Source organism: Carassius gibelio, chromosome A15 (genome assembly GCF_023724105.1).
Source record: "Carassius gibelio isolate Cgi1373 ecotype wild population from Czech Republic chromosome A15, carGib1.2-hapl.c, whole genome shotgun sequence".
NCBI classification, from domain to species: Eukaryota; Metazoa; Chordata; class Actinopteri; order Cypriniformes; family Cyprinidae; genus Carassius; species Carassius gibelio.
In genome coordinates, this window is record NC_068385.1 from 3,444,814 (window position 1) to 3,458,793 (window position 13,980).

At 34.6% G+C, this 13,980-nt stretch overlaps 1 pseudogene; it reads right to left on the reverse strand.

Annotated features, from left to right (window-relative positions):
- The window catches only part of LOC128028825 (diacylglycerol kinase beta-like), a 29,736-nt pseudogene extending 19,948 nt beyond the window's left edge, over positions 1-9,788 (reverse strand).
- Between the last annotated feature and the right edge of the window lie 4,192 nt (positions 9,789-13,980).

The window sequence follows — 13,980 nt, forward strand, 5'->3', positions numbered from 1 at the left end:
CTGAATGATTAATAAGACAGAGATCTATCTAACAAGAAATTAATTTGTATGTAATATATATATATATATATATATATATATATATATATATATATATATATATATATATATATATATATATGCGTGTGTGTGTGTGTGTGTGTGTGTGTGTGTGTTTATCACTCTGTCTGTCTACTATCTATCACAGACTTGTCTTATTGAACATGGGACTAAATGTTTCATGAATCAATACTTAAAGTCATCAATTCCCTTATTAACAAGATGACATTGACTAACATTTGTCCAAGCATGTCTCCCTCATTACAATTTCCTTTTTTTTTTTTTTTTTAAGATGTGTACAAATCTAAAATAAAACAGAGCCGTCAAACCTGTAAATGTCAATTACCATATTTCCCCTGACATTTCTGGATAATGGCTGACATGCAGTCGCCGTAATAAGCATCATTAGATTTCAGTCGGCCCGAGATGCATCAACACACGACGTGTTTGATTACCGTTCGGTAAGACGAGAGCCGTGTAACGTCTACGGCATATTTCATTGTCAACTGGCAAGCTTCGCTCCTCACCACAGTGATGAGGGACAGCTTTGTTATTGTAATAGATGCTCTTGGCATTTCAAAAAGCACTCAGCCCTCTTGATTAGCTCATTTAGTCTTATTACTTAGGAGTCTTATTCACTTCTTCATTCATAAACTCCACTCACAGTCATCACATACTGTATCACGGTTAATAGACCAGACTAGCACACCGGCCAGATGCATACTGTATATGCAAGTCTCATCTGTTCATTGGGAGGGAAAGAGTAGAAGTTTGTGGATTGTTAAGGAGTCTCAGGGGTCTCTACATCCTCACATACAGACTCACCACGCCAATAGAGAAGTAATTGTTCACACTGCAGTATGGGACGGGATCTCCTCTTTCATCTTTGTCTACAGGAGTGATGTCAATCTTCCACCTGTCCAACATCAGAACAATAGGAAAATAGGAAAAAACGTGATTCCGCTTTTGTAATGGCAGAGAGGAAAACATATTTTGTTTTACCTTTGCTCCCAACAAGAAATCAATAATAAATAAAAAGGACTATTTATGGAAATTCAATGGCGTTATACACACAGTATACAATATATAAAGTCAAAATCTGCTAATGGGGTAATAGTGGAACACTATTTTTTAAAAAGTAATTTTTAACTATTATGTACAAAAGAAGCAGCATTTTTATTGATAAAAAAAAAGCTTTATAAAGAGACAATGAAAACTACTTCATGCATCAAAAACCATAAAAAAATGTCTTAATGTAAAAAAGTCAAACATTCCCTGAGCATCTTGTAATATATTTAAGCCATGAAATGAACTTCCGTAAAAAAAATAAAGAAACTACACAAAAAGCATTTTGAACATCTCCAGAAGATTCTCTAATACCCCCCAAAAATTATTTTCTATTGGATTACCTTACGGACCATCTGAATATCACAACATTAATGTCTGTCAAAAAATAGCATGCACAATATAATAGTATTCAGAAGAAGCAGAGATTCAGTGAGTACACACACTTCCTGGAAAGCCCACAATTCCAGACGTTTTGACAGAAGGAGAAAATTGCTGCTTAAAGGGTTATTTCACCCAATAATCAAAATTATGTCATTAATAATTCACCCTCATGTTGTTCGGAACACAGTTTAAGATATTTTAGATTTAGTCCGGGAGCTCTCAGTCCCTCCATTGAAACTGTGTGTACGGTATACTGTCCATGTCCAGAAAGGTAAGAAAAACATCATCAAAGTAGTCCATGTGACATCAGAGGGTCCGTTAGAATTTTTTGAAGCATCGCAAATACATTTTGGTCCTAAAATAGCAAAAACTACGACTTTATTCATCATTGTCTTCTCTTCCGTGTCTGTTGTGAGAGAGTTCAAAACACAACAGTTTAGTGATATCCGGTTCACGAACGATTCATTCGATGTAACTAGATCTTTTTGAACCATTTCACCAAATCGAACTGGATCGGAAACGGTTTGCATCTCCAATAGCATTAATCCACAAATGACTTAAGCTGTTAACTTGTTTAATGTGGCTGACACTCCCTCTGAGTTTAAACAATCTAATATCCCGGAGTAATGCATGCACTCAAACAGTACACTGACTGAACTGCTGTGAAGGGAGAACTGAGGATGAACGCCGAGCCAGATAACGAACAAAACATTGATTCGTTCACGAGTCAAGAACCGTTTCTGTCAGACGTGTCCGATTTGAGAACCGAGGAGCTGATGATACTGCGCATGTGTGATTCAGCGTGAAACAGACCGACACACAGAGCGTCTGAACTGAACTGATTCTTTTGGTGATTTATTCTGAACTGATTCTGTGCTAGTGTTATGAGCGCGGGTAAACCAAAGGCTTGAATCAAGGGCAATCATCGCCAATGACGCCATTACATCGATCACAAAAGAACCGGTGAACCGTTTTCTTCAGCCGGTTTATTAAACTGTCTGAAATAACTACTAGTGATCCGAAAACCGATGAAACCGGTTCTTGACTCGTGAATGAGTCATTATCTGGCTCGGCTTGGTGTTCATCTTCAGTTCTCTCTTCACATCAGTCAGTGTACTGTTTGAGTAAATTAATTACTCCGGGATATTGGTTTGTTTGAACTCAGAGGGAGTGTCAGCAACATGAAAAAGGTTAATTGAGACGCAAACCATTTAAAACAGTTCAGTTTGATTTGGTGAACTGGTTCAAGAAGATCGGGTTACATCGAATGATTTGTTCGCGAACCGGAGATGACAAACTGCTTTGTTTTGAACTCTCTCTCACAACAGACACAGAAGAGAATACAATGCTGAATAAAGTCGTAGTGTTTGCTATTTTTGGACCAAAATGTATTTTTTATGTTTCAAAAAATTCTAACTGACCCTCTGATGTCAAATGGACTAGTTTGATGATGTTTTTCTTACCTTTCTGGACATGGACAGTATACCGTGCACACACCTTTAATGGAGGGACTTAGAGGTCTCGGACTAAATCAAAAATATCTTAAACTGTGTTCTAAAGATAAACGTCTCATGGGTTTGGAACGACATGAGGGTGAGTTATTAATTACATCATTTTGATTATTGGGTGAACTAATCCTTTAAGCATGCCGTCTGTCAGAGACAGTAATGTACGTAACAAATAACACACAAAAAAGTTTAAAAAGTTATTTTAAAATTAAGGCAATTATCAAAGTGCTGTTTGATTTTACAACAACAACAGAAAAAGATATTTAAAAGATAAAGAAAGTAATATTTACATGCTTTGAGCCATATACATACACACTATACAGACTACAGTATGCAGTGGTAGGCAATGTCAAAACTGCAGTGGTACTTTTCTAATACACTCCTCTGAAAGCATCCAATCTATTACTCCCCCTTTGTTTAAAAAAAAAGAGGCAATTTTTGACACAAATAAAGAACTAAATGAGGATGTAGTCATCTAAAATATATATATATATATATATATATATATATATATATATATATATATATATATATATATATATATATATATATATATATATATATATATATATATTCAAATGCAGAGACTATTCTTCAGATATAAGTAATATGCCATTTCTTGAAGAAAGATAATCATCCTATTTGCCCTGAAAATACAGGCACGAATGTAATAGCTTTTGTTCTGTGAAAGATAAGCATTTGGCTATTTCAACAAATATAACAAAATCACTTCTGTACAAAAGAAATCTGAAAAAAAAGAAGAAAAAAAAGAAAAGTCTTTTTGCAGTATTTCCTCAAGATGTCTTTATGTTATGAAATTTACTTTAGCTTGCTGTTTTCCTTAAATCTAACATAAAAACTTCCTGGCTTTAATTTACAACATGGCAACATTATGGAAGCCCTGATCCACATGACTCAAACTAATAACTGCTCAAAGAAATGACTCAGTCAAAAAGAGGCCAAAGTATACAAACAAGTACTAAATGAACATCTTACTATCTATCTATTTCACTGTACAACATCTTTATGAACAAATTGTTTGTTTAAATCACAAATGCAAATCCATCTTCTGGAAAGCCAAGCCTGTTCAGAAGCTAATCAGATCTACCAAGACAATGCTCATTGGAGCTCCTTCCGTTCCTTCACTATAATAAAGCTCCAACTGCGTGACCTTACATGGTAGAATGTTGCACAAAATAAAACTCTCAATTACTTTACTTATTAGGACATGCAGGCTTGGCAAATCATATTAGACAGCAAAAACAGATGACCAATCACATGAAAAAAGCAACTTTGAGGATGTCTGAGTATGAAGAAACAAACACTCAGTTTGCTCTAATTGTGTTAGCCTGGACTGTGATTGACAGACAGCCCAGAGCCTGACTTCAAAGGCCATATTCAAATTTCAAAAACAAACTGGCCGACAAGGTCACTAAATGGTGTCTGGAGAGCATCGCTCAGTGGGGTGCATTTATAAAATCATAATTAAAAAAAAAAATTATCAGAGGCCAAGATGAAACAGAAATCATCCGTTCAAAACATTTCTATACTGATAAATATTCAGTGGAGTAAAAACTTTTTTTTTCCAATAAATATTTCTTCTTATTATTATCAATGTTGCAAAGAGTTTATTTCCTTTAACTGCACCTAAGTAGTTTATGTTTCTTCTTTTTTGACCAAAACCCATACATGCATTTATAAAAATGCATATAGAATCATATCACTTATTGAATAAAATCAATTAATAAATCAAACCGAATCATACTGAATTTTCCAAAGTTGAATTAAAACCCCACAGTAAGAACCGAGAATGGAATCGATTTACCGACTACCCAAATATTCACAACCTTGGTTAATTTCCATGGCAACATCCCACAATAAACATTCTGCTTTCTTCATTGCTCTTTAAAATTCCATTTTCAAAATATAGTCTCATTGAATATTGTCACAACCCTCATGGCATGCACACTTAACTCAAAAGTGACCACACAGCTGGCATACTAATAGCAAATTCAGTCAGTGATCACAGAGCCTCATGGTTGCGTGCATTTGATTGACACCAGCCATGGTATGTGTGATCACACAAGGCCCTGAGAGCGGCAACACTAACATGAATCTATTATTACCAGCTGACTGTAAGTCCTACAGACTTCCACACCCTAGCTTTGTTCTCAGCAGTGTTTGTGATATCAGATCTAACCCTTTAATATTGCATACATTTACAGCTAACATACAGAGCGAGATTGTCATGCATGAATTAGTGCACATTATTATCAAGCAGTGTCTGCATACACAATACATTGTTAACATCGGGTTGTCATAACTCTCGTGATCATAAAGCGGGAATGTGGCACAACAATACTAGAATGCAAGACAGCAGGAAGCTAAATGCTTCTGTTAAATTGATAAGAGAAACGCGTCTCTGGAGTGAGTCACTTACCCAGGCATGGGGCCGTTCTTGACCAGGTTGTAGACTTGACAAGGGTTCAGGAGGTACTGGAACTTTCGGAAGATCCTAGATAGGGCAGAAGTTGTAAACAAATCAGTGACTAGGAAGAATGAGATTAAATGTCCCTTGCTGTAATTTTTTTTTTTTTTTTTTTTTTTGTAATTTGTAAAGAAAAAGACTAAAAACACTAAAAATGATTACATTACATAATGCTCTGTGCAATTTTGTCAAATGTATGGCTATGGAATGAAAAACTATGAATTACCATTTAATTAATCATGAAAAAGGACAATATGCAATATGTTCCTGTCCTAACAATGTAATGTAAACAACATTACATGTCCTAATTGTGAAACATTTTGAGTGAATTTAACTTTTAAATTGGCTGTTGTTCTTCATGATTCAAATTTTACTGACCAGCTGCGAGAGTAACCCTAACCCTAACTCTAACCCTAACCCTAACCCTAGAGCACAAAAGGTCCTTAAATTCATACATTTAAATTTATTACGGATACATGTCAAAAAAATGAAAAAATTATTCATTCTTCTACAAAGCTTTTGCTTAATTCTGTAGCTTAACATATCTCCCTTTCACCACCTGAACCTTTATTTTCATGTCAGCAGTGTGAAAATTCTCTCTCCATTCACACAGAATTATAAACAGAGCTTAACATCACACTGATGTTATTAGTATCTGATCATCACAAACAGATTTCAGAATAACTCTTCAGTACAAAAAGTTTATGATGCACTATCCATGAAAACCCTGGTCATGTGACCGGCAGACCTCAGTTATCAGCTCCATATTAAGCCCTTAATAATAATTAATAATTACTTACATTTATATAGCGCTTTTCTAGGCACTCAAAGCGCTTTACATAGTCAGGGGGTATCTCCTCATCCACCACCAGTGTGTAGCATCCTTCTGGATGATGCGACGGCAGTCCAATGGGCGAATTTAGCCAGGATGCCGATGGGATTTATACTGAGAGTCAGGACCTCGGTTTAACGTCTCATCCGAAGGACGGATGATAGTCTTTGACCATGAGTCACTTTTCTGCATGGATGCATGATGATTGTGGGGTTTTGGAGCGGACTATGCACGTACAAACTAATCCAGAGAGTGTGAGTCGTCTTCCGGTGGACAGTGACACAGATGAAGCATTTAAAACAGGACCCTTCGAAACAATCCCAGCAGGCCCAGGTGAATTAATGAGCCGCCCATCCGGTGACGAGTGATCCATTACTTCCTCTAATTATAAATAATAATCCTGATTATTACACTGGTTAGCCACCGCCAGCCAAGATGGATGACCTAGGACATGATTTATCTTTTTTTGTTCTGTCATTATTATGCGCAGACAACACCCAATCACAGCGGGTCACTGCAGCCTAACTGTTGCCTAGAAGTGTGATTCTGAGATAGTGTTGTATTGGGCAAAACTTAGCTGAGGAATAATAACTAGGAAGTTCATCATTAACATTATGTTAGTGGACTTTGCTATTTATATAATTATATTGTAGTTTAATTAGTAATGAACAATGCAGATTATATCATATCTGTGGCAAATCAGTTATTGGATGATTATTTTTAAATTATACATTAGTTGATATGGAAACTGTTCAATGTAATCTTTAGCAAAAGAAAAAAAAAAGACGAAGAAGATTATTTATTTTTGAAAACCACATGCAAAAATTCACCCGTAGCATTAAAATAACTGCTTTTAGTTGTGTTTTCTTTTTAATTATTATATTTATTTAGACAAAACAGTTCAGAATTTTAATAATGAATATTATTTATATCGTAGGTTATCAGCCATATTAAATAAATGCAAATAAATAATAATACAAAAAAATATTTTTTTTATATCAGTGCATCCCTAATTAAAATGTCCTTTTAATCACTTTTTTGTCTACATTAGTTCATTTTAAATTGTATGTAAACAAAAAAACATAACACAAATATATATATATATATATATATATATATATAAATTCAATATTTTAGATGCAGTATGAGACACCACAGAACATGTCTACTTCCCAGATGTACAGTATTTCACATCATCAACCTAAAAAAAAAAAAAATCTGGTATTTCGTCTGATAGAATTACAACTATTAGATTCACTAAAGCACTGTGTTATTTCATTTGATTCTGTCTGCAGGAAATGGATTTCCTGTTTTCTTTAATATCCAACAATAAGTGTGTGTCAGTCACCTGTAGCCCCTGTCCATCCACTGATACTGAATTGGTCCTTTGTATTTTCCCCCGGCCTCCTGATTGGCTGGAGTCTTTTCTCAGAATGACAGGTCACATGTACTGGGTCTAAAAGAGCTAAGCTTTACATAACAACTGAGTTACAAAATAACATACAAAAAAAAAGAGAGCGATATTACCAGTACAACACGGCATATTGTGTTTGGAGGAATTATGTGATCTCTCAGTGATCCGCAGACACATTCAGGTTTGACATGTGAAGTACACTTGTTGTGTAAATGCAAGACAGATCAGAACCTAACTTTAAAACAAGTCGGATGATTCATCAATATTATTTATACAGACTGATGTTACCTGTATATAAGTTTATTACAAATGTAAATAAATGCCAAAAAATGAATTTTCCCTAAACCCAGAAATTATGCATAATCTATTTTATAAAGGCTTTTGTTAATATATAAAAAAATGCAAATAAATTCATAGAGGGAGAGAGAAAGAAAGAAATAAAGAACAGATATATAACAAATGTGCATAAGCTTTGATTAGGACTCATTATTGGTGTATAATAGGTTAATCATGTAATTAGCAATGCTTAGAGAAATAATTTCTTTTTAATTTGATTAGCTGAAAAGAAGCACTTGGTGTAAGCCCCGTAAAATATCATTGATCCAAGCGTGCTGGTTTTTAAACACTACAATTCGACACACCTCTGTGTTTTTCTTAGATTTGACGTATGTCGTGAACTGTGTACTTACAGACTATAAAACAGACATAAAGTAAATTAATTCACTGTGTAAAGAAATTTGATTGCAGATTTTTTTCATATTTTATTATTATTTTTTTTATCTTAAAAACACATTTTACTTCACCAAAGTACAAAAAAAAATAAAAAATTAAATACAAACATTTGAAATTCAATTGTCTTATTATGACCTTGAAACCAACTTCAGTTCTTTGAATGTCAATGTTTAAAGATTAGATATTTAATACACTAACTTAATTATATTCCAAATGAAATTAATTGGATGGTCTTGGTTTGCATTTGTCCATATTCACATATAGCAGAAAGCAAAAATCATAGGTTAACAGAAGTGACTGTTGGTTAATATAATAAATGTTGTGAGGTCTGGTGCTGGACATACAGGAGCAGCAGAGACCTTGCTTTCCCAATCCAATCAACATATTTAGACAGCTTACAGTATGCAGGTTTACTGAAGTGCTTCGGTCTCCACACATGCTACCCGTCATCCTTTACATTCTGCAATTCAGAAAGAGTGAGGAAAAACAAAGATAATAGCAAGAGAATAAGAGGAAGTCAGCTATAAGGACTTGATAATGATGATACAACTATGATAACTGTGATGAAAAACATTACAGGAAATTACATAAAGTGTATTCTGGAATCATGCTGGGAGAATGCAAAAGTTGAAAAGAAAGGAATATGTCTTGAAAAGTGTCAAATCTGCATCCATAAAAATCTGGATGACACGCAAAACAAATCAGCCACCAGACCACTAATGCAGCTGTCAAAGCATTTAAAATGAGTCGAGGACGCCATCTAGTGGGCAAACAGAGTATAACATCACAATTTATCACTAATGATAGATAGATAGATAGATAGATAGATAGATAGATAGATAGATAGATAGATAGATAGATAGATAGATAGATAGATAGATAGATAGATAGATATTTTTTACACATTTTATATGTCTTGAAAAGCATCAATAAAACAAATTGCAGGCAAGTCTAGAAACAAACTCAACAGTAAGGAGCTGAATTAGTTTCATAAATGCAATCAATCCAGCATTAAACCACAAGGTGGCCAAAGAGACAGACAAAGTCTCACCTTACTGTCTAAAACCAGTAAATGCCAAAAAATGCCAGTAGATGGAAGCACAGCCTCGTGTTTCTCTATTATGGAAACCAATTATGGAACCAAAAGGGAACCCTAAACCAATAAAGAGCTTCTTCCACATTATAAAGGACTCGTAAGTGTACTGTAAGTTACTTTGAATAAAACTAGTCAATTAGAAGGAATGGTACCATATAGTACACTCTCAGAGAAAAAGGTACAAAAGCTGTCACTGGTACCTTTTCAAAAGGCACACCTAAAGACTCCATACTGGATACAGCTTTTGAACCTTTTTTTTTTTTTTTTTTTTTTTTGAGTGTAAGTGATCTTAAATTCAAGTTTGACTTCTGGTCCAGTCTCCGAGAGATTCGTATGAGGATGTCACCTTCGGTGGCTAGCTGCGTCACTTCATAAGTTTTAGGCCTTGTAAACCACAATTAAGTTGTTTTTAACTGTTATTAGTCACCTTTAAGAAATCACTGGGAAATAATGAAGAGATTTAATGGATATTGTTACACTAGCTGTAGCTCTAGTAGTGTTCTGGGAGAAAACAGTAAGGTATTTTTATTTTTTAATGCTTTGGAAGAAAGATGCTCAACAAGACTGTGTTTATTTGATCAAAATGTATTACGGTATTAGTTTTGGTAGTGCAAACTGACTTCACAAATGTTTTCTCTAAATAAAGTAACTAGTTTTGGTTTCTTGATTAGATATGAATAGATATAAATATATTGTTTTGTTTTTTAAATACGTTTGAATAAAGGTTCATCAGCCTGTGTGAACGGACAGATTTAAATTACTCATGATTCACATAAGTGTGTTTTTTCTTGATCCAATGAAGAAACGTGTTTGTAACTTTTTTCTTTTTCTACTTTTCAGAGGGGGAATTAGCAACAAAAGTTTAACTTCTGATTCGTCATCTATTCTACACACTCTACTTGTAAGTGTAACACTACTGACACCTAGTGGTTAAAATAAATTCCGTCACTACATTAAAGGCTTGGTTCACCGAAAAGAGTGAGATATTAGTCTATATACCTTATGAAATGTAACAATAATATATAAGGGGATTAAGTATGCATTTTCAATTATAAGGATGCAATGATAAACTGATAATTATTTTCATATTATAGCCAAAAACCGATTCAATGTTAAAGGATGGCAAAGGTAATCTAGATATCGTCAATATCAATTGCCACAGATATTTTCTAAAAACTATTTTTGTTGTAAATATTTGTTTAAACCATATTCACCTGAGTAAACAGTTTCCCTGATTTCACAACAAATATTACAGTTAAACTGTGATTAGGCCTACTGTGCCAAAACATTCAGAGTTTCATAAAAAATGATGACTGCCCCAGAAAGCATGATTCTGAAATAAAGTGAATCATGCACTCATCCATTTCTGAAGTATTCTACAAGCCTCACTACTTAAGGAAAACTCTGCAAACACAATTCTACATCCTGTCATGCCTTTGAACTTCCTGCGACGAGAGCAGGAAGTGCCTGAAGCAAGTGTCTTTTCTGAAAGATAATCTGTATTTATGAATAAAAGTGCCTGCCATGTCAAGAACACAAAACAAACTCTTCTCAGCGTTACCTCAGGCTACGAAAAATGGATGATCTTGGCCTCATCTTGACCTTAACCCACATTCAAAATGACTTTTACTCATAGTTCACCGTTGAAATAACCACATAAACTCACAAACGTACAAATTACGTAAAGCACGATACATTAAATACAACAGTGTTTGTTCAACCCTGTCACCATCGGTCTGTAGTGGCAATGTGAATACAGTCAAGAGCTCCATCAGGTTGTCACTGGTAACAGATTGAACACAGTTCCCTCTCTCCTTCCACTCACCTGATGCTTCTCAAAGTCAACAGCAGAGATCCAACAGGCATGTTATGTGTTTTCCTGCATCGTCTGGAGGGGACGTCACCCCCCTCTCTTCTGAGAGAGCCACTGTGTTTGTATCTATGGGAAATGAGCGTGAGAGAGGGAGAGTGATCTACTCACCTGTATAAATAAATACATCTGCAGAACAAATTAACTACATTTAGAAATATTTGTATAATTTTGTTGAATATTTTTTAAAGATTTGTTTGTTCTATTAAAATATTAAGAACAAATTAACCATTTTTATGAATATGCAGAATAAATGTTTTTTTTAATTTTTTTTTACCAAGATTATACCATAAAATAATAATAATAATAATTTAACTACATTTAGAATTATGCAGAATATATTTTAAATAGTTTTTTTTTCTCTTTTTTTTTTTTGTTTTTCTTTTTTTGCAGCGGTTATTCTAGTCTTTGGTGTCACATACACAATCCTTCAGAAATTATTTTAGTATGCTGAATTGATACTCAAGAAACATATTCTATATATAAATATATATTTTCTGAAAACAATTTAATGAATCCTTGCTGAATGAAAACATTAATTAAAAAAATATCTTACTGGCCCCACAATGATGTACATTGGCCAGATTTTTTTATAACTAATTTGTGTTATTGTACACCTAAACTATAAATGTACACACCAAAAATCCTTACCACTAAGAAAAGAAAATTAAAAAATTAAACCTTTAGGGGTAAAATGACTTACGTACCCTTTGCGTAGGTCTAAACTTCTTGGATGTTATGCATGGTATTGCTGGTTAATTTATTTTGTTTACACCCTTAGCGAACTAATTCACGAGCTGTGAAATGACTGACAGCTTTCTGCATCTCTTCTATTTCCCTAAATAACTCACAAACACATTTGTAATATAACTGAAACATAACATTCTATAAAACTGTTCAAACATTGTTTACATTTCTTCTTTTGTATTGTACATAAGAAACAAAGGAAATCAAACAGATTTGGAACAACATGAGGATGAGTAAATGATGACAAAATTCAATTTTTTGAGTGAACTATCCCTTTCAGTTAACCAGTAAAATGTCTGAATATACTGTGTGCATCACTTTTCAATAAATAGCTGTTTGGAAGCCATTAGCAAATTACTGACAAAAGTGTAAACATCTAGTTGGAAAATGCAACCTAAACACCTCATATTTAATAAACAATCTCGTTACAAGGCTAAATGAGGCCACAAATCCCATAATACTGTATATTTTACTGTGGTCAACATCCCATGGAAGGGTTTCAGTCCAGGCTAGGAGACATAAAAGATGGGCCCGTTTCTTTCTAGTTCTGCCAACTGGTGCAAGCAGCAGTGTAATGCTACAATCTGAACATGAGTCATTTGGGTTTTTCTGGCAGCCGAACGCCACATTTGGGAGGCTAACAGGACCCATCTGCCATTTCGATGAGGACACAGGCCTGTTATTTTCGCCACATTATACATTTTACCTAATCATGTCTCTGAAAATTGTTTCCAGTGGATTGCATTGTGTACTTGTAATGCAGATATTGCAGTCAGCACTTAATAGCATAATAGCCCAACAAAATATCAGTGCAAAAGAAGCTCGGATCACTGCTAATGTGAGTTACCCTCACATCAGTGAGCTTTTAGCTCAAACTTAATGTGCAGGCATGCAACTAACAGTCAGTGATGTCAGGGAAGAGATTTGTGCCAAACCAAGCTGTCATGTGAGCTGTACTACTTTATATAAACAATATCATAACTGAGTACACGCACATTATGTCTCCAATGTCTTTGAATGGAATAAAAGATTCCATGTAAAGAATACTTTTAAATGTCAACGGGGACCATTTTTAAAACTCTCATTCAACACACACATAACAGTGCTGATGGTCATTTGCTCACAAATAAGCAAAGCAGGCATCTATATAAAAGCTTTATACTTTTAAGTTATATAATACATAGGCAAAATAATTGGGAAACACCTCTTAATTCCTAAATTGAGGTGTTTTAATCAGAAAATCAAACACCTACTGTAGATATGCAGTCTACATTTACAACCATTCACGAAAACATGGGTCATTCTGAAGAGTTCAATGAATTTGACTGTGGTACTTTGATAGGATGCCACCTTTGCAATAAGTCAGTTTACGAAATGCCATGCCTGCTAGATATTCTACAGTCAAGAGTAAGTGGTGTTATTGGAAAGTGAGGTGTTCAGGAACAGCAACAGTTTAGCCTCGAAGCAGAAGATCATGTAAGTGATGTGTGACGTGACATTCAGCCAAGTATGGTGACCCATACTCAGAATTCGTGCTCTGCATTTAACCCATCCAAAGTGCACACACACAGAGCAGTGAACACACACACACCGTGAACACACATGCACAGAGCAGGCTCACAGAGTGCAGAGGTGCATGGTGCATAAAAGCCGCTCTAAAGCTGTAGATTAACAAACTTCAACTGCTATTAACACAAAACTGTGTGGCGGGAGCTTCATGGATTGGGTTTCTATGGCCAAGCAGCTTCATGGAAGCCTCACATTATCAAATACAACGCCATGCGTCAGATTTAATGATGTAAAGC